This window comes from Trichoplusia ni, chromosome 1, assembly GCF_003590095.1.
Source record: "Trichoplusia ni isolate ovarian cell line Hi5 chromosome 1, tn1, whole genome shotgun sequence".
Taxonomy (NCBI): domain Eukaryota; kingdom Metazoa; phylum Arthropoda; class Insecta; order Lepidoptera; family Noctuidae; genus Trichoplusia; species Trichoplusia ni.
Genome location: NC_039478.1, coordinates 15662250 through 15686073, shown reverse-complemented (window position 1 = coordinate 15686073; position 23824 = coordinate 15662250).

Genomic DNA, 23824 nt, shown 5'->3' with positions numbered 1-23824 from the left:
TTAATAATATTACTTTAAGATGAGATGACTTTGTGTTTCTGTTGATAGGGGAATTTAAAAGATTACGAATATTAAGAATGATTAAATGGATGGAGATGGACTTTTTTTTGTTTTTAATAGTATTAGTAAAATTTGGTCTTAACTGGAAACTATTCTACGATGACATGATGTGGTTTTGTAGTGGAATATGAGCACACATGCAGGTATTGTTTCGAAAATTTAGAAATTTCTTAGTTTATTTAATATACATGGTGGTAAAAATTGTAAAGTGGGTCTTACATAGCAAGTTCTAGCCACAGGCACAAAGACACCAATCTAAGAACAAGCATTTGTGGATGACACAAATATTTGTCTTAAGTGGAGATCGAACCAGCGACGTGTCGCGCTCAGTACCAGCTCAAATGTACCATTACTACTTGGCTAACCAGGCAGTTTGTAAGCTCGTCGTTGTCGACGATTATTTTCATTGCGTGAAGAAAATGCGTCACCGTATCGTTGTACCGTTGCCAACTAGGACGACGCTTCTTTGAGGATTAATATTCGCAGTTTGGATCAAATATTAATAAATCTACCGTGACGTCTCATAATGTTAGTTTGAGAAATCAATGCAATGCAGAATACGACATAATAAATAAAAATAAATAAAATCTACAACATCGTACAGCCTTCTACAACAATGAAAACAAATGATTTCCTTAATAACTAAGTTCTATGCGGTCACCAATATGTATATGTGGTGTAATAATAGGGGGGGGGGGCGACCAATATTCTAGAAAAACCTAAGTCAGGTTCTTACTAAAGAATGAGTCAATTGATTGACTGTATTCTAATAATACCTACACTCCACTCCTTTATTTTTGAGAAGAGCCATTTTTTTGTAGTTTTTTGCCGTCTTTCTTTACTAATAACATTTTGAAACCATGCACCTAGAGTCGTCATTGTAAAGTTTTAAAAATAAATCCCTGAAAAAATCTCTATTCTTGTTCTATATTTTAGCCCCTGACCAGCAGTGAGCTTTAAGCTGACTTAATTGATATTGACCATCACATCTGTGTGAACAGAATACTTAGTCACATCTTAACGCACCTCATAAATGCACTTTACTTAGTTCAGTAATGACTGAAGCTAATAATAATGTTTTAGTTAGTTAATATTCCCTACATGTTAAGTAGGTCCAAAGGGTTATGGACCATTAAGGTGCCTGAGGGCAGAACGCACGCATCGTAACTTGCACTGCAATTAAACCTTGCCTAACGCATGTTACTTAAATGTAACAAAGTTATAAACACATTTGTAATGACTAAAATTTGTATCAAACTTGTTAATAAATAACTGTTGTTGCAAGCGCCTTTGTTCGCGTGATCTTAAGTAAAATTTTGAGAATCTGATGAAGAGTAACATAGATTTACTGTAGCAAATTTCATAACTGTTCCGTTTTTGTGAATCATATCGGGATGGTTTTTGCCTTTGCCAATAAATGGACTATCTAACACTGAAATATTTTTTCAAATCGGACCCGCTGTTCCTGAGATTAGCAAACATTATTCAGTATTCTTTAAGTATAGATAAAACAGGCCTAATGAAAATGCGAGTCACATAAACTAAAAAGAAACAAATCGGCTTGGTGACATACTTCTAATCTTCTAAAACACCTATCTAACATGCTAAACATAATTCCCCAAATTTCTTTGCTTTAAAACTGTTGATACCGACGTTAAGATAAACGAAAACCTCTCACGTCGTCATTTAAACGCCTATCAAAGCACCTTATCCAATCTTTAATCGCTTACCTACCGCATACTAACAAATAATTTGATGCAAATGCATATTTACGACAGATTTTTCGTGTGAGAGTAATTTTCATTAACCTTTTTGTGTTTTTGGATGTTTAATTAAGTCAATTATTGCTTTATTTTTTGTTAACGATAATTGATACAATTAAGACAGGTTTTATGTTGTTAGTATAATAAGATCGACATAGGATGTCAAAGGAAGCTCGCAGCAGTTGTTGGTAGACGAAACCAACCGTAACTTTAAGGTGACCCTTTTTTATAAATCAACTCCCGCAGAGATCAGAAAAGCCTGGAACTTAACATTTGTATCCTGGCGGGTTTAAAAACATTCAATTCACATGCATACATTTGCTTGTACCGCGTGCGAGGATCAAAAAACCCGCGCCACGTCTCGCACAGCGGTCCATAATAACAATATACAGGTATTAATGAGATCATTGTTTCAACGTATTATATTTCCTTTACCATCTCCATCGCGATGTTATCGTTAATCGTTCTAAATCAACATTAATAACAGCTCATAATCGAATATTAAGTATCCATTAATTCTATAACAGTAACTTGCAACTAAGTGTCAATTAAAACGAACTTAATAGCGCTAGTAAAAAGCGATCCATCAACTTTTGTCTAAGTACACTTTAAGCTTGATTTAGTCTGTGCGAAAATTTGTATTAAATAGCTATACATTGCCGGGCTGGTACAGCGATGGTACAATAAATGACGGAATTAGACAGCAATGAACAGCATTTGTAGTGTAATTCTCGCGCTATGGTCTTTATTGTAACTTGACACGATTATTGGTGTAGGTGTAGGTGTTGAACAATATGGTTTGATACTTGTGTTTTAAGGTTTTTTCAGTTATTATACCGTATGGTAGTATCGTAGTAAATTATTTGTATTTGTGTTTTAGTTTTGCCTATTAAGAATGCTAATGTATCGATTTATTTTGGTTTTAAGTTGGCTTTCTGTTATAAGTTGTTGCACATATTTCTTTATAAAATTAATGTTCTATCTTTATAACGAATTTATATTTCTGTCTTCTTATGCTTTTTATAACAGACAATTCTGAAATATTACGTTATTTAAAGTATGTCAGTCTATAAAATCATTTTCATTTCACTGTATAATATTTTTTTGCATTTTGAATTTCGACATGATTTATGACAGCCGGTGTTACTCAAGCAAAATAAAACAGACTCAGAACAACGGCAACTGAAACTAGTTAGCGACTTAACATGCTATTAACCTATATACCTATTTACTTTTGTGCACGTACCTGTCGTTATGCCAATAGTTTAACGATCACATAAACAAACAATAAAACAAACTTAACACCAGTGGCTCAACTGTCTAACAAAACCAGTTGTCATCCAATAATTCAAGAGCTCGTGACGAAGTTGTCACTTTATATAAACGTCTGGGGCCCATTTATCTTGGTGTGACAACGTAACCAATGTCGGCAGCCAAGTAATCGTATTAAAACTAAGCCTGCATCATTATACGTACTATTAACTTAATTTATTACAACGATATTGAACCTTAAGTTGACGTAATAAGGGCTCAGGATGCGTCGGGTGACGCTACTTTGTACAAGTCGTAAATCTCTTCGAACGTCTTAAGTAGTAATAGGTATGTTTGTTACACGTGTACAATATCGCGAATAAATCTTTGAGAGGGAATCTTGTGCGTGCTTAATGAATCACTTATGTGTAAAACTGTACCTTAATTTGTTCAGTCGACAGGTGAATAGGTCCCTTAAAAGGATTGGAATAACTGTGAACCGTGACCGCATTATTAACTTTATAGCTCAATCAAACCCAAGGCGAGGTACATTTAATTTACGATATTGGAATAGAAAACCTTATAACGGACTTGCAGATAAATTACTTGACAACAACCAATGAATTTGTAGCAATCACATAAATACGACTACTAATCACGTAAAGGACACCTCGAGTAAACATTATGGCATTCGCTTCAAACATTTCATAATTATGTAATAACGTTATTCAACACTATAATGTGCAATCAACAATTTCAACGCCCTTATGAGGTAAAATAAACTGATGTTGAATGCAAGAGAAATGCAATAAAAACGTCGACGAGCTTATTATTAGAGAGCGTATGTTTAACAAAGGAACACGTTGTAATGATGAAAGAATTTCATGTTATGTTAACCATTTGGTGCTGTTGGAGATACGAGAGTTCAAAGATGTGTATTATAGGTAGAAGGTGTAGATGAGACGTGTTTTTGATGAGTTGATGGGATAGACGGAGCAGAAACAAATGCTGAACTGAAAATAAACTGGTTAAGTGAGAGTCAGACACACGATACTGAGGGTTTTGTAGAAGTTTTCTAGAACCTCTCACTCATCAAATTTATGAATGCTACTGCTTGAACTCATAATTGTTATCTATTGCTTTTGGTAAAATTTATCTGAAAATGTCAAGTACCTAATTATCATCGGTTCTTCCTATACAGCCTGTCAGGCAGACGGACAGCGGGCCGGTATGAAGATATAAAAATGTGCATTTAAATGAATTCATCTGCGTTTAACTAAATCTGAATTGTTTGTGTATTTAATCTTGACAAAGAGTACTTTATTTCGTATGTTTGTGTGAAAGGTGATCAAATAAATGAGATATCTTTAAACGGTAACTCAACGGAATTCTTGACGAAGAAGATAAAATAGCGATCTCCCAGATTCCTAGAAACAAGAAAATGATAGCAGAATAGATTAAAGCAACAATTCTTCAGTTACCGACACCTACAAAGTTTATGAACTTACAAAGTTATTCGAGCTTAACTAATTAGACACCCGAGCACTAACTATGATAACTTCTATCCAAATTCCGTTCCACACAAAGCTTCATCCGAAACTCTTTAGTATTATACAATTTATGATGCCGGTTTTACAGTTCAATATCAAAACTATATGAAGTCATCATTCTTGCTAAATTATAACTTGAGTTTTTTATAGAAAACTTTTTCTCATGATCAAGGTAAGATCTTTTTTCTTTTGTTTTATGGCATCCATCTTTAATATTAACAGACAGTATCAGAACGATTACGTAATACTCAAAACAACCTCTACCTACCATCATTTCTTGAACGTCTTGGATTTTGAATTCTACCACCATGAATTTAAGATACAATTTGGATCATATCGGCCTATCCCTTGCCTGCCAGTTTCGAACAATTGAGCCCGCATGACCACTATCTACCTGCAGCCCCGTGGCCAACAGTTGTCTTGTCGCATGTCTCTTGTCAACATTTCCGACTCGTGTTCCGGTATCACGAACTTTTTTCTACGTGCTGCCATTGTTTTACACCGAAACGGTTTTGGAACACAGCCAGTATTAATGTTTTGATTGACATACAAGACGCAAAGTTTCACTCTTGCATACCTTAAGGTAGGCATTTAAGCCTTTCTAAGTCTCTTTGTATGAAATAGACGATTTAACTGGTTTTTGAAGCTACTTTAATGCTGGCATCTGTTATAGATCGGACATTACCAAAACTCTTCAGCATACTTAAATAACTGGCCTCAAGAATGTTTGTCGTATAAAATAGTAAGACGACCATTAAATAAAATTTTGAACTCAAAAATTAAAATATTAATATGCAAAATTTCTCTAGCACATCACCAAAGCAATTTCATTCCGTCGTTCATATTACAGACATAATCAAAATGAATTCATTTAAATTCACCGGCCGTGGTCAGTTCCACCTACTTTACACAAAGCTTAGTAAACAAGTGGAACTAACTCGAGAGGAAGCACGCATTTGTAATGAAATTTAACGTGAGTGTAAAGCTTTGAGAGTAGTGGAAAGTACACCTGCGACCGTTTACAGACTGCATGCAACGTAACATGCTCCAAGTGTTTATATCTGCGATAAAAGTTGCCGTTGTTCTTTAGAAGTACAAGAGACATTTGCAATGCTTTTAGCTGATTAGATCTAGATGAACTTGGCTTTAAAAATGGATATATTTAAAGTAGTAGGAAAAAATAATCTTTTTTTTCAATGAATCCTTGTGTTTCAGAAACATTCAAGTCATATGCACAAAGATACAGATGCACAGAAAGCTTGTATTAGGCGGGGATCGAATGTGCGACAAATCGCGCACAAAGGGGTTTATCGTGGTGATCACTGGTCTGTTTCTCATCACAATTGCATTTTTACTGCCTCTCTCTTCTATGAATTAAATATTTACGTTTCTGTACAAAATTGTCAGAAAAAGGAGCTAACAAAAGTTGATGAGAAACCAATAAGCGTGTAATGAAGAGGAAAAATACCAAGTACACGACATAACATCCCTCATAATATAATTTCGTTTCGAAGCACGATACCACTAACAGATGGTTCTTTCTCACAAAAACCTCACAAAGAAAATAGTAGAAAAGATATATGTTTTAATCACTCAAACTTGGCATATCAATTACAACTGCCAGATGTCCTAGATATCCAAGTTTGTTCCAAAGAGTTCTAGAAAATACGTGACCATAATCCTACCAAACTTTGCTTTTCGCAAAATTACGTAATTCCCTGACTACGGTAGTTTTATTCCGAGAGCTCTGAAACTACATTGTTTGGAAAAGGGAGAATTATATTCGCAGTTAATTAAGCGTATCACTTGCATTTCGTCAGTTCTAATTTTTGGTTTAATGAAAAAAGGACTTTATGTTAATGTTTTTGCATCTCATTTTTGCATGTATGATGATAGTTATTTTATATATACTGTTGCCAAAGTCTGTGACCGTAACTTAAAAGGGCGAAAAAAGTCAGGATAAAGCAGGTAGAAATGATAGAAATACCCTAGCAACAAAGGTTAAAAACCAGCAGTAGCAATCAAAACTATTTATGGCATCCTCATTTAATTGGCGATGTAGCTGTTATTCTAATTAGCTAAGAAACGAGTCTGTTACGGAGATTCAAGAACTAATTAACAGCCATCCAATTAGCTGGGCCCTGAATCAGCACTAAGACGATCTAAGTAATTAGGTTTGGTTGCGAATGGAATGTATCGCCTGAAATGTTTATAGCACTGGTTTTTTCCAATGATTTCGTTTTCTTTACGTTAATGATGGATGACTGGTGTTGGAATTTTGATAATTAGACCCACCTTTCAATCTTTTGTTTATACGTATCAGCATGTCAGAGTTGTTTAGACTTGGTATGGTGTAGAAGGCACTGTACTATTGCCTCAAAATTATGAACTTTGGGATCTGTGTCTATAACCTCATTCCTCAAGGGATATTTTTGCTGGTTCCTCAAACTCTCCTATGTAATCATTAGTTTCAGATGCTGTCAATCACCTCGTTTTCAAATTAACTGCTTATACGGTTTACTAAATCTACGCAACCCTTTTTCAAACAATCTTTACCATTCGTGCAAACTGCTCAATCTCATCAAAACTATTCCCGTGTAAGAATAAACTCATGCTCGCAAAATACAAAAGGATCTTCCACACAACATTTCCGAACACATTTACCAAACTCAATCAATATGTATGACTAAATGAACCGTTGAAAGTGGTTCCAAGATAATTTCGGGCAAGTCTATTTGTGCCGAAATTAACTAAGAACTCTATTCAGAACTTCGGGCAACTTTCAAAATGTAACGTAATAGACTGAAGCAATTCACCCTTGGAAGACAAAAGCTATTGTATAAAGATCCTTCCTCAACAATCCGATTGATATTAGCAATGTTTAATTGACTATTGTGTAGTAAATATTCCAAAAATAGCAAGATCTTTATTGTTGGTTTGAAGAACGTTATTGTATTGTGATGTTTTACCAATGTTTCGAGGACTGTAATTTATTTTAAAATTGAGATCCTCAATTTGTTGAATTCTGTAAGGCATTGTTAAATTGTGGAGCTGAGTATGTCTGTAATAGAAATTAATGACGATGGTTCTATTTTTTCAATTCAAAATATCTTCCTTACAGAATTCCAGATACAAGTGCGATACGGAAAAAAATATTTAGTGAAATAAAAATGTGTTTTGTGATACATATATTTAAGAGAAATTTGAACCAAATTTAAAAAGATTTGCTTCTATTGCGTCATTCCCAAATATGGTAATTAATGCTCATCAGAACGAGTACTGTATGATGATGAAATCTTAAGACAATAGACGATCGTATCTTGATCGTATCAGCTGACTGGCGCTCAAGCAATAGAAATATTTAGATAAACTGATATCAAGTACAATGGACTGGAAACCTAGATTTGTGAGCATTATTGACAGTATCTATGCACGCAAATGCTTAAAGTACTGACTTGATCTTATGATCAGAAACAAAGTGGCAATATCTTAAACAATTAATACACAATTCCAATAAATGTTTAGGCAGTCAAATGATAAAGTGATATTGAATCGATTTTCAATCTAAGTAATTATTTATCTAAATTGATCTTAAATGAAACGATCAACTTCGTGTTATAGTTGAGTGATACTTATAAGTTAAGGGTCAAGGGGTAACATGAACTTGATGATTATTTGAACTATTTTGGTAGAGGAGACAAAACCAAATGCATAGAAGAAATTGTTATTTTCTCAGTATTTATCGTTTTTGGCTATATTTAATAAACAATATGTTTCCCCTTTCTTTGGATTCTTTCATTGCCCACTTTTTGCAAGTAATGCTTCAGAAAGCGAAAACATAAAATTGTGTTGAATATTTTATTTTGCCATAGAAATTAATCCATTCTCAAAGAAGACTACTCGAGAGAGTACTTGAAGTTCGGCTTGCACTATAACCTTGCGCATAGTTACATCCATAGATAAATCTATCGATCCAATTTAATCTGTGATTTGTGGAGAATCAGTCCAATCATTACCATCAGCTATTAATCGATTATCTAGTACAAACAATGCTGTCTACTATCAGACGATGATTTATAAAGAGTAATGCACCGTTTGTCCATAACAGGATCGGGTAATCGTCCGCTTGCAATACCACTTCGCTTTATGTTTTATTGTCTTAAGTTGATATATGACCTGCCATAGGTTCACAGCGACAATTCTGTCTGGTCCCTTCGTGCACACGTACTGTGTCCCATATATCATATTGTAGTGTTTCGATATATCATGATGTTTAAACTTCATTTCGATTTCAGTCCATTGTCCGGTGGATTATTTTCGTTGCGATCTAGGAAAGTTAAATGGCTATAAGCCGGCTATACATGGTAATTGTAATGACGGATTTAGCTTGCAAAAAGTTAATTATTTAGGAAATATTTTTATCTCATGATAATCAAGATTATTAATATTATTTTGCACAACAACCATTAAAACTTATCCCTATTCTTAACGCCACATTTTTTGCGATGGTATTACAATTTTACTTTGAGATAAAATTCTGCCGCTCAACGGTAAGCTCTTACAATCTATTTAATTAACATTATTTTCATTAAATCTTTACAACCGGTGCTAAACTGCATTAATATAATTTCTATATGAAGATAAAAGTGTATGGTCGGCATGTTCAATGCACGCTTGCATTAACTGACTATAAATAGTTTTATTATTATTACATGCAATTAGAAGCTTTTTGATCTAATCTCAAAGGTATGTGAGGTTTATTGATTTATGACTTTTTAATTTCTGATAATGTTATGTAGTTTACAGATCTTAATATGGCTTGAAAAATACATCAACATTTATAACATTCTTTGGTAAGAGGAAAATCTTGAAGTAGGTTAAACAAAACGTTTAATTAAGTTTGTGTGCATTTAAAGTTAATTTTAATTTAGCTTCGAATTTCGAGTCGATGGGAATGGGCACGACTAAAGGCAAATAAAGTAAATTGTTGTGGGAATATCGCTAATCGATAGTAGGAGGATACTGTATTTACTTTTAATCAGACGTCTTAGTGACAGCTAGATTTTTCTCAAACATGAAACACAGTACCTCTTTGAAAGCAGATAAGAACGAGAGATTCCGCTTAAGTCATGTTTGCACCGTCATATTCCTTCTTAGAAGAAAGTAATGTTTGAAATACTGTTATAACGGTTACGAAATAAACTAAGAAACTTAACACCAACATCTACCATTGTTCTGCGCTGAAAATGGTCACAATTCCTAACATTTACTATAAGGGAATTTCACATAAGATTGTGTGATTTACAATACAATGTCCCTTGAATACCAAGAACTGATAAATCGTCGTCAGCTGCGTTTGCGCAGAATGTATCCAAATTTGCAAGGCAAAGGGAAACACATGATTTAAACTTGGACAGCAACAATATTAATGGATTTAGTAACGCTTCAGCAAAAATGGCCGTGGAATTAAATTTAGCGTAAGATTTATGTTTGTGGCAAATGTGGGAGAAAAAGAAATTAATGAAAATGGAAGCTAACTTTGGATTATATCTACTGGAAATTATAGGGTAATGATGAATTTGTCGCACCAGAAAGTATAGGCTGGTGAACAGTGCGCACACAAAGACTACATACTCTGTTTTGAAAAATTGGCAATTTAGAAAAATATATGAGTTTGGATAAAACAGTCATTATGTAGGTACTATTAGACATTAATGTGAAAAAGAAGAAAAAATCAGCCCTAATCTCCCATGTACTTTAACTAAAATCAGAACTGATCGATAACGTTTCTGTTTTGAGTAGGTACCCAACAAAATAACTATTTGCCAACTGATTGAAATAATTGAGTAAGAAAACGGCAAAACTAATATCAATCGCATAAAAAGCTGAATGGTAATGGTCACCACGCGAGTGACTGTAGTGCCCGACGTGTACCCACAAATGTCTGTTCTAATTTCAGGTGACTTCATATATGGGTGGATCGTGATCACAAATATAAGAATATCAGTTCGGGAATCGTTAAAAACATTGACTTGTTATGATGTATAAGTATCACAAATAAGATGAATACAGACACTTTTCCAATTGTTAAAATCCCCGAGAAACATCGTGACGCCCACGGAACAGTGTGGGCGAGCGAACAGTAGCGTTTCCCATGAGAGCAAGCTTTATTGTTGTATCAATAGCCCCATTGCGAGAATATAAAATTAATCTATTTCTTCCATAAAACTTTCAAGTCTCTTTCAAATAATCTGTACTAATATTGTAAGTGAAGTGATTGTCTATTTGGTTCTGAATACCTTAAACGTATTGTTTGACTGTTTCAACGTACTCTTAGGGCATTGTCTGTGACGATGTTATAGCTTTAGAATTTTTACTAATTTCAATGGAATTTGTGCCGCTTCATTCAATTTGAAGAAGGATATAAATAGGTTGAGGTGATTAATGAAATTTGGTATCAGAGTAGCTTTAAGTCCAAAAAGGACATTAGTATACGCGTTAACTAACAGCTATAAGGAAGATATATAGGCAAAAGCTAATTTAAAATTATCTTATATCTAAAATTCTCGTGTCATAGTGACCGATTCTCATGAAATGCTGTGTGCATTTTGGGTAGGTCTAAGAATCGGACAACATCTGTTTTCATACCCCATTTTTTATTCCCTGGAACTCATTTGTATTGCAAAACAACGTTTACCATGTCAGGTACATCTTCTATAAAATTTGGCCTTTGTGTTATTTCACAATAACTTCGTTAATAACAATATGTTTTGGAAACATTTCAACATTCATGTTTTGGTTGAACGTTCTCATTTAATGCTAAACTCGAAGTTTGGTCACGAGTCACGACCTCGCAGGCTAAGGACTTGTGATTGAAGGTTTTAATCGAGTTTCAAACAAGTCGGACATGCGGAATATTGTGCATTAGTATATCAACAACACGAGCTTGAAGTTTGGATTGCATGTTATTAACAAAAGTGCGTTTTGTGTGACTTGTTAAATCTGATACGGCATAATATTAAAAGATTTTAATATTGTATTGTATAATTTTAACTTTTATATCTTTATGGCAAATTATTTATTTTACCTACTATAATACATGACATCTAATTAATACAAAGATCTAATTAACATATAATTAATATAAAGAAATTTACATCAAATGAAATGTTTTTGGAAAAAACTTTTTATAAAGCGTTAAATGGACAACAGAGAGAAACAGTTCTGCCTGTACTTTTAACTTTTTCCCTATTTCGATTTTTGACCTACTTAATTTCGTACTTCGCAATGCAACGTTTAACCTTCTTGCAAAGACAGACCGTCAGGTATTCAGATATATATATCATTATTAGCAATCTACCATAGTTTATCACTAATATTTTGTCAAAACTGCGTAACAGCTCTTCTCTCTAACAACGTTAAGTCATTAAAAGTCCACCATATAGGGCCTATTTACACGACTGTAACTGCAATAATATATATTTCCATACTACTCGAGTGAGTCTCATTGCACTATAGACTCCACGATCTGTAAAACAAAGGCTCGTGTACTGAGCATTACCATTTTAAGAGACTCGGTTAGAACGAGCCACAAATCAGTGTCATTCTTGATCTTTACTATAATTGTTTTCAAATATCTTGTTTAGTCTGCAAATATTATTTTAAAGTAATAGAACTTATGGTTTACAAATGACTACATGGTTTAGTTTCTTACAAAATCTATTCGTCTTGGAATCGTTATTTATGAACGCCACTTATAGTAATAGTGCAGATAAACAAAAAATATCTGCGTGTCTATGCGTCTGTGTAAAATACTAATGTGTAAATCTAAATTTAAAATCGTCGGGTTGATACCAGTACATAAAACCCCTTTTTTGGTGACGTCTCAAACCATCTTTTGTGAGAAGAGCCAGCTACATGCAACAAAAATACTGGGGAGTGCCTTTTGGTAAGATAAGATAAAACAAATAAAATTATAAAACAGATCTAGCTAAGTAACCGGTAAGTGTAGTAAAAAGCAAATTATGAATGGTACCAAAAACCTCTAAACATAGAACCATTAGTAAACAAACACGAATCCCACACGTAATTATAAACATCAAAATCAAAGGCAACCACAACGCCAGTCAGCTGTTACGCAGAGCACAAAATTCAGGACCCCTTTGTGACATAACCATTGTTTTCGTAATTTATAATATGTCACAGTACTCTGTATGAAAGACAGGTAATTTCATGTGTCGCTATTATACTGAAACAATAGGGGGCTGTGTGTGACAGTCCATTAGGGAAGGCCATCGTCAATAGAACGCTCTATCCGTATCAGTTAATGATTAATATCGAAAAACAAGTGATAGTATCGGGTCACCGTATTAATTGTTTTGGGGCGTTTGTCTTTTGTTGTGTTTTGTTTCTATTGGAAACTATTTGGAATGTGATATGTTATTTATAGATTTGTTCTAGTTGCTTAAGAGGAATCTGGTCGTATTTTTAATGATATGGGCCTAAATAGAAATTGACATGGTTTTGCAAAGAAAAAAGCTGTCGGTATATTTGTTAGACTTTTATACTGCATTATCAAAATCAATAGATTTTTATTCAAATCAAGTGATAAGTAGCAATTTCGAAGGTCAAACTATATTGGACAGCGCCCAGTTTCGCAAACCCTTCATCGCTTCCTAAGTGCTTTTGCTGTGAGAGAAGAAACGGCACAAAAAAATCCACAACAGTACGCTGTCTTTCAGTTTACTATAATGATCATTTAATAATATAATTTTACCGACCTGTCTGTCCAAGGATAATATTATATACCGATCTGACTGATCCGAGATCCGAGTCCGAGGATATACTGACATATTTTTATGGATTTCAATTTGAAAAATCGGTCATAAATCGTGTCGTTTTGTCTTCAATCTTTTATTGAGAAGTGCTGTCGTTATCGTTAAGTTTAACGACAATTTTGACAACTGCCATTTAAAAATAATTTTGCTTTGTTGCAGAATGAAAATACTCTTACTGTGTTTTGTATAGCAGGCTTATTCATCTTCCTTTAATATATATATTTTTTGTATGTAAAAATGTAATTACCAACATGCTAGTAACTTATTAATGACACCAAGACTTAGGACAAGTATTCGTAGATCAGATGGATACTTGTCTTAATCGGAGATCGAACCTGGGTTTCTCAAACCATATCCAGAGAATCTGAATTTATAATTAACATTTTATTCCTCAAAAACTTGATGCCTTAGACAAATTTTTGAAATTCCAATCATAGAATACGTACGAGTATCTAAATATCATCGACATAGTATATACAGTATGTTTCAAAAGATATAACATGAAATTTCATTCCGTATACAGCATTAATACAATATACACATAATATGAATGTCTGTATTTACGAATGTACGATAACATCTACCCATATGACCCAGCATTCTGCCTACAGACACAGACTACATCCAAAGCTCTCAGTATAATCCTCTCCGAGTAATAGCCGAAGCATTCACGGTCGAACTAACCTCTATAGGATAAAATCATTCGAATACATTTACACGAAACTGTAAACAAATGCAATTTACGAGGAAAATACGTTTACGAAATAGATGTTACCGTGGAAGCCTGTCCCTTAAGGGAATTAAATAAAAAGATCTACAGATTCAAAACAACGTAAGTTTCAAAAAGATTTTTTATATTTTCTCTCATAAATACATAGGAATACATTACAATTACATACACAAGGATTCTTAATTACTTGCTTAAAGATAACTAAATAAGTATTCTTTTGTGTGGAGCGTAAGGTTCGAAATTGCGTGCTTGAATTGAATTTTACCTAAGGATTTAAGACTTTTCGGAATTCAAAGCCAGAATAGTGCTGTCACAATTGAAACGCGTTGACGGGCGCTACAAAGGAACATTGATTTACATCTCAATCCGCTGCCTTCTTAGAATTTTTGCGTTTTCTCTTCCAAATACGTTTTATGCACATTGTGTAACTGGGGAATGTAAAGGCACTGATATTGTCGGAGATAGTGATTTATTTGTATACTGTGTCTTCTGTCTATCAATTGGGTAAATATTCCTTACTAACTGTTGCCCGCGACTTTGCCCGCGTGGTTAGAAGATTTATGAACGGAAGCCCTCGAAAATGAATAATTTTCCCTGCTTTTTCCACATTTTCCATTGTATCTTCGCTCCTAGTAGTCGCAGCGTGATGGTATATAACCTAAAACCTTCCTCGATTAATGGTCTATTCAACACAAAAAGACTTTTTTGAACCAGTAGTTCCTGAGATTAGCGTGTTCAAACAAACAAACAAACTTTTCAGCTTTATATATTAAGTATAGATTTTCTTATATCTATGTACATTCTGAATTAGATTATCCTCAAGTACGAATGAATATGATTCTCTTGTGTTTTTTATATAGCTTTCCTTGCTTAGTATTGGGATGGTATTGCTAGTAATGTTTTTAATATTGCAAATGTCACTTTTATTCCTTCTATGAATTTTATAATAATAATTACATTAAAGACAATAATCAAATGATTATTATTATGTTCTAATTTCAATCTCTACATTATTTACATTCAACGGTATAATTAGTGTCGTTCCTTTATCGTATACATTTTGTGTGCCAGTAATATCTGGTATAATTAATTAATCACCACTGAACATGTCTAATAGACTATTATTATACATTTGTGGGACTATTTAATTACAGAGCTATGAGTACAGATTGATGGTACGGTAATCTGTTATATTAACGCCTAAGATGGTCCTGGCTGTTCTATTGATAACTCTTAATTGCTTCGAGCGACGCAGACAGACCAAAAAGGTTTTATTCTTGTTCGAAAATGAGACACCGGTACTGAGGTTTCTACTGCCTCGTCTTGAAGAATATTATAGCGTGGAAGGGAGATGCCGCTCTACGTGGTGTATAACGCTATCCCGTTTCCTCCTTTTGGAGATGTATCAGCCCTTTTGATGATTGTATAAAATGAACGTCTATAAATTTGTTTTGTAAGTAGTAGTCGCTTGGAGAGTAAAATCCTAATAGCTGAAGTAATGAATTACGCTGATAATTTTGTATGAATTTGGAAGGACACAGAAGTGTAACATAATGTACTTAATTCAAATAAAAGCAGAGGACACTTAATAACCTAACAACTCCGTCTAAACTACAACTAATTACATTTCCATTATTAACTTAATTACAAATTACAAAAATAGCTCTACTCAACCAAGTCTATTTGTAAACCACAAAACGAAAAACAACTCTATTAAAGCAAACAAGCTGAAACAAACAAAAGGAATAAAAATCAGAATTTAAAAGATGATCTGAGGCTCAGAGTGTATTACTCACACACTTTAATCATAAATCTAAATGTGCTCTCGCCAATCAAGCAGGCACTTTGCAGCTGCCTTTAATTTGTCTCGACATTTCACACTACAGAACGGTCTTTGTAAACACCCTTGCAGATACAATCGAGAAACGCTGCGTGAAAAGATCAAATGAGTTTATTCATGAACATCGTGGAATTTAATTAGATTTTTGTTTTTGTTGCTCTTAGATTTTGCAGTGATATGAGATGCATGAGAATACGAGTGTTAAGATGTGTGAACTAAAGGCTCGCTGTGAAACACGTGGTTTTTGGTTTGATTTGACACTGGCTTGAAGTTTGATTACATAGTTCGTGGTCCCACCTCATCAGCTTATGATAAACGACTCTAGTCGGGTCTGAAACTTGTCAGGCAATATGAGTATACCATTGTATGATAAAGTATTGAATGGCATTTTACACTAGTGGCTAGTAACCCTGCTGTACAGGAGTTCGCGGGTTTGATAACCACCTGGAATAAATATTTGTGTGATAAACACGATCATTTGTTCTGTTATGTTCTGTATTATGTATATACTTAGATTTAAAAAAGTATGTTTATCAATCGTCTAGTACTCATAACACAAGCTTTGCATAGTTTGACCAAATTTTGAACCAAACATGTTTGATCGTTTTAGTAGCTTTTAAGATTCAACAAAGATAATATTAAGAATAAATATTTTGAGTTGAAGATCAAAGTTGTTTTGTGTGCAAAAATAAATACGATTTGGCAAAGAATGGTATTTACTGAGCGAAAGGATGATAGATAGTATCAGTATGTAAATAACTCTTCTTAATTGTTTTGACATTGCAGTCTTAAAATACCGTAGCATTTATTTAGGACATTTTGTTTACCTGTCATTGGAACAAAAATATCTTAAATTAAACTTTAAAAAAAATCTGTTACGAATCAGTTTATGAAGTTTTTGATGTGATTTAGTGTTCTGCTTACTGTTTAGCCTTTTCCGAGTTTTAAAAGGGTGTATTTACTATGCCTCTTACTCTAACAGAGGTTGTGCATCAACCACGTCACGATGAGAAAAAAAACTTCTCCAAGTAAAGAACCAATATTCCTTATTATATGTTGATAACAATCCCTAAATTGTTTTATGCCACATTTGTCTTTTATTTGTTCTGTTTATTAATGAAATATTGTACTAATTCATAACATTTAAATTGCTATGTCAAGGAAATTAATGATTCCATTTAATTGTAACTTGAACATCAACAATTATCCAAATTTCTACACTAAAAATTGTAGAAATGTTCGTATTCTTCAAATAAATTCTCCACAACGCGGGTTTCAAGCTTCAACTAACAATTCTGTACGGCCCTTAACATCATTTAAACCTTTGTTTCTCTGTTTGCTAATCAACAAGTGTGGATTGTTTCGCTGAAGATTTTTCATTGAACCAATCATTTTAACCAAGACTCATTGTTTTATGGCGAGGATTAAAATACACGAGCAGATTTAGATGTTTAATGAGTGCGTAGATAGATTGATGTACGCTATTAATTACTAGGAATAATTGAAACTATGTGATCTTTTGGTGAACTCTCAATGTACTTCAAACGGAACACCTGGTTTGCTGATGTTTTGCGCTTTTTGCCTTCTACGCGATGTATTTTGGTATGGCCAAGAATTCTTTGTGCACAGTTTTGCAGAGGTTAATTTGTTTGAACTTTCACGTTGAGAGATATGTTGGGTTGAGATTTAAATAATATGTGTTTGTTTTGTCATTTTTAGAACGACTGATTTGTCTTGTTTTAGGTGGTAAAATAATAAAACTTGAATTTTTGTGAGCGGTGCTGGTTGGAAACTTAAAGGAAGGCCACTTAAAAAACTGAAAAATTTTATTTTTCGTAGATTTCCGTTCTCCTTCGTAGATTCCACTTTTATATGGGAAATGCTTTTTAATAGACATACAAAAAAGGAAAAAAAAAACATTTTATTTAAAAGAATAACATAATTAGTAGGTATTATATTTTACGCCTTTAAATGTTTTAAGTAATGTTTTTCTTTGTAGAGAAATTCAGCAAATATAAAAATTAAAGATTTAAATCAACATTCTTATTTATAATGCCATATTATTTACTGACGAAACAACTTTACGTCCATACTCAAATACTAATAGTCACCTAATATTATTGTTAGACGCAAACCTTATTTGAGCAGTTACTCCATGCGGATAATCTCAATAGCTAATCAATTATGGTTGTTAACACTTGTGTTCCAATAGTCTGTGTACTATTCAACCGACTAACAAAAGGAGGAGGTTCTCAATACTCTTTGTATGTTTGTTACCTTAAAAACTTGGGACAAGTTGAACTGATTTTGTTGATTGTTTTTTTATTTAACTTAAAATAGCTGTCATTTGCTCGCAGATTTGGCTAAGTTTTAATTTTTGCATCAAACATACAACAAAACTGTCGCAAATAAAATTCTATTAAAAAAATATCATATGATCAGTTTCATTATATAGGTACGTACAAATTAAGTCCGTCGTGAAAATAAGTATTTTCATAATTTATTCAACTTTGCAACGGATTTGAATCAATAAAAGAGCACACACAAAGTTTCTAACCAACATTCTGTTCCATTGTAACTGGGCGTAAACATACAGCTTCAGAACCGAAACTGGCTACTAATATAAATCGATGTTAAATTAAAACTAACCACTCTAAACTATTCGATAATTTAATTAGACTAGATCACTTAGCCATGCAGATCAGCATAATAATATGCATTTAGTCCGTGCGTGTAATTTGCACTCACTCAGCTAATAATTACTCATGTATTCGGAACGCAAACAATGGCCTCAGTTGAGTTTCATTACAATCGCTATATCGGGCAATGACCTAAAATATCTTATAAATATTTTTAAGGCAATAAATTATAAAAAAGAACCCTTTTACTCAGTTTCTTGTCGTCTGTCAGTCCGTCTGTCGTTTAGGCTGTATGTCATGTACTGGGATAGCTACATATACGACGACCTCCGTGGTCGAGTGGCGTACGCACCGGTTTCAAGGTGTCGCTAGCTCTGAGGTCCCGGGTTCGATCCCCGGTCGGGTCAATGTAAAAAATAACATTTCTACATTGTCTAGGATCTGGGTGTTTGTGGTACCTTCGTTGTATCTGAATTCCCTAACACAAGTGCTTTAGCAACTTACTTCGGGTTCAGAACAATGTATGTGATGTTGTCCGCATTATTTATTTATTAGCTACCTATACGGTTGTTTTTTTTTACGATCATGAGTCATAGATTGTTATTTCCCCACTAACAACAATATACTAAGAATAGAATCTAACCAACTTTGGCATAGTCATTTTGAGTAAATAGTTATTTTTGCAAATTTGTTTTTTTTAGGCTATTTGTACGGAACTCTCAGTGTTGGGGCTCACATAACACATTTTTTGTGTCTATATCTCTTATCTTTGTCACATTTTCATTATGTTTTTTAAACATTTTTACAATATGAATAGAATTATAAAAACAAATAACACATATCAAGAATAAGAAAATTGATTACAAGATGAAGGTAATTACACAAAAAACCTTGGTTACGTTGAATACGTCTCGGTACAGTTTCTTTGTAATAGTAACAAAGTCCTCAATGAAAGTTAAAGAGACTTCAGTACCGATACAAATAACAATAACACTTATTACAAACAATAACAAATTATTGCATTTCACTTAAGGCTTGTATTCTGGCTAGTGACCTTGTGCATTTGGACGAGTGCGGGTTTGATACAGATGCAGTATTTATACGGGACGCATTTTTAAATAGTTATAATAGAAATCAGACATATTTTTAAAAAGTAAATAAACCAAATCATTTTCCTATGTATTGCAAAGTAGATATTTTTCTAATGTTCTTTTATTGAAAATAAAGCAGTAAAATGGTTTTATCTCTACGAATTGGCGGTGATTTGGGGATTTTTTTACTTGTTATGTGGTGCCAATAGAAAAATTATGGCTAAACCAAATTACGTATCATATCATGTAGATAACTATTTTTAGCAGATATAAATTCTCTGTAAGTGCCGACGAAAAGCTGTTTCATCTGCACGCTTTTTTCAAGCTTTTTACGAAAGAGCAGCCTTAAAAATAATAAAATACGACTACTTTTCTAGTAGAAACAAAACAAATATTACGTTGGTAGGTCTAACATCGAATATCGCATTGATAATTAGATATGATAGCAACCAACTGGCCAAGCGTTTGATCAAACGTTTGTTCAGACAACATTTATACGTGATTCTATGCGGTAATGTTTGACCAATATTTTCTGAGCTTTGGTACTATGGAATTTCTGTCTTTTACTTATAGTAATGTTATCTTTGGTAATGCTTTAATGCTTGGTCGTTCAAAAAAAATAAAGTTTACTTCGATTTGAAAACTGTATGTCTGTATATGTATTTTTAATGCCACATTATAAAAAAATAAAATCAAAAAATTTCATCCAAAAAATCAAATATTTTTTTTATAGTGTGAGCAACCCTTAACACTAAGGCGTATGAAAAATATATGTTAGTCGAGTTAGTCAGACCTACTGAATACGCATATAAAATTTGGTAAAAATCGACTAAGCCGTTTCGGGGGAGTACGGTAACTAACATCGTGACACGGGAATTTTATATATTAGAAGAAGAAGATATTGGCTATTTTTATTAGAGGTGCTAAACCCTCTAATAAAAAAAAGCATTGTCGGTTCTTTACCTTTTTACATGTCAATACGGAATAATAATTAAAATCTGAGTGCAGTGTGTGTGTTGTTAATAAGAATGTTTTAAAATAATATTATTATTAAATTTATGAACACAGAAATATAAATTCAAACAAATTAATTCGTCTAGAAACTTGCAACTTAAATTTAGTAGTAAAACACATGGTATACGTTGAGGAATACATTTCACCGTATAATTTTATCTTCTCAGCTGTGAAGAATAAATTTTAAAGCTCTTGGACTGAATGTTAATTTCAATTAAATTCATCGTAAGTTTACTGGGAACGGGCTCTCAAAATAGTTGCTAGTGCCGTGACTAACGTACCTCTCTATCTGTTGCTATGGTTCAACTTGGTTGCTATGGTTACGGTAAAGAAGTTTCCATTGATATCCTACTAATATTATAAACCTTATTTATTCCTCTTTCACGTAAAAACTACTGAACGGATACAGACGAAACTTGGTACACAGATAGTTGATAACCAGGATTAACATTTGAAATATTTGTATCCCGATTTTATGTTCCCGTGTAGCATCCCGCTGCAGCTTGTTATTCTTATTTTTCTTTCACTTAACTACTAACTACTATTAACTTTACTACTCGTTTAAGCTTTAATAGGTCGCCATCAAAATTATCACTTATGGCGACGTGAGTTCGAGCCCCGCGTTATACAAAAGTATGTGACATCCTGTCATCTTAAGACTAGAAGTGTTTGCGGTCTGATTGTCTACAAATACAATTGAGTGTGATCTGTATGTCTGTGAAACCACTGAAGACACGAAGATTAAAATCTTAGCACTTGAGAAGAAACATGCACAACAAAAGCTTTTGAAAAATGTCATGAAAAAGAACTTTTAAACCTACCAACAGTTTGCTCACGTGTGTGCACAAAACAGTTTTACGACTCAATCTTTATTTATGAAAGTATCATAATTAACTCTAATTACTTTAAGTAATAATTGAAATATAACCCCATATGAAACTCGTGACTAAACATTAAATGGGAAGACCAATTATGAAAGCTTATGATAAATGAGTCTAATGAATGTATTGAATGAAGATGGAGGGTCAACTTATATTGGTTGTATTTTAATGTCTTAAACAATGGAACGATTACATATTCCCGATATTGAACTTTAAATGTTATTTGTAGAGTGGTAAATTATATTTCCTGTCAATAGTGTATCTTTGTGAAGAAAATAAGTTAATTTACGCGACTGCTCAAAAATGAGTTTAATTGAGATTTTCCTCCTCTTTTTCATTGGGTTATTAAAGGTGTATTTCGTTTTATTCGAACAAAAATACCAGTGCCTCAATTGGTTTAGGTGTATCGTTGTATTTTTTGGCATTAGTGAGAGAGTGACTGGTTATTGTGAAAATAATATTTGAAATATAGGTTAATTGTTTCCCCCATATAGACATTTCCCGATCCCGATTTATTCTTATTCTTTGAATGTGTTAAAAATATCTTGGACAATTCCTAAATTAATTTTAATTTTCCAATTTAATAGCCCTTTTTTCTTGTTCGAAATCCGTAAAAGGCTCATAAGCTTCGGTTATAAGAATTTTAATATAATATCTTAAATTTTTAATTAACATTAGGGATGTCTGACCTTTTAAAAGGTTTGGAAGACTTCACAAATACAGAGTTCAAACTTAAGAATTTTGATTAAAATTATATATTTTTTTTGATATTCGAACCCTTAAAAATGTAAATTTACCGTTATTAGCAAAGATTTTGTTAATTATAAGATATCAACAAAATCTGGTGGTATACCGATTGACATTCAGAAGGCATTAATTCTTCTTATTAAATAATATTAAATATTGATTTTTTTATTTAGAAGAATTAATATTGAACCAAATGTTTAATATTAATTCTTCACAGAGACGAAAAAGCAAAATTTTAAATAAGAAACAGATTCTAGTGTTTTAACTTTAGAGGAATGAAGATTTAAATCGACAGGTCGAACAGTCAAAAACCACCATTAGATAATGGTTAGCCGAGTGAACGCGGGTTTGACTCCCGACTAAGAAAAGCATTGACCTGATCAGGCAATGCTTGTCTTTGTGCATGTGACTTGAATGTTGAAACCCTTCACTGCAAGAATAAATTCATCAGTGCGGGAAGCATGTTTTTAAATATCTATGTTAGTGTGATCATGATTTGTTCACGGAAATGTAAAAAAATATATAACATAACTAACTAATGCAACTCAATATAACACAAAACAAAAGTCAACCAGAAAACCAAAAGAGTATCGAAGACTCACAAAAGCCATTCCAAAAATGGCATCTTAAATAATTGACTACATCGTTCTGTGAGCAACCGCTACTTATAACTGTGTTCCTAATTTACATCTTAATTACTTGTAAATCAGTCATAGGAAACAACGAACCAATTACAACTACTTTCTTCGCACGCAAATGTTGGGAACGTGCTCCTAACAGAATTTCAAAGCCTTACTTTGCGTTTAAAATAAACTTCGTGTACACAATGTTTTGAAATACGCAATTAAAATTTGACTAGCTTTCACGTAGTTGGAACGGGGAATTGATTTTGATGTGACTGGATTTAGATTTTATTACACAACACATGCCATTATTGAAAGTAACACCAAAAAATATTACTGTTAATTGCGAATCTTTTTTTGAGGTCCGTGAACATATTTCATTTTTCTTTCGTAGAAAAATGTAAAGACATTGCAAGTACCACAATAAATCTTATTTTTGCTAGTCGGTTTATCGCCATAACTGTTTTGGAGGAAGAAAGAACAAGTCATGACATTAAATAATTTTCTTTTTGTATTCTTCTTTGATGATTATTCAAGTAAGGATTCCTCTCTAATTTCATACTTTGTCTAATATCCTAATCAGTTGATATATCTTGCAGGACAATCTTTCGGGACCGCTAGTTTTATTTAAGTTATTTAAGAAGTCGTTTGGTCAGAGCGACGGTGGCGCCTCTAACGGAAATTTATGGCACTTCTCCTGGTACTAAGCCAATTAGCTAACAAATTCACTAAAGCGTTACGTAAGCGTGAGCTTAGTTTCTTGAATACGACTATATCAATGGTCTTAAAATTAAGTGG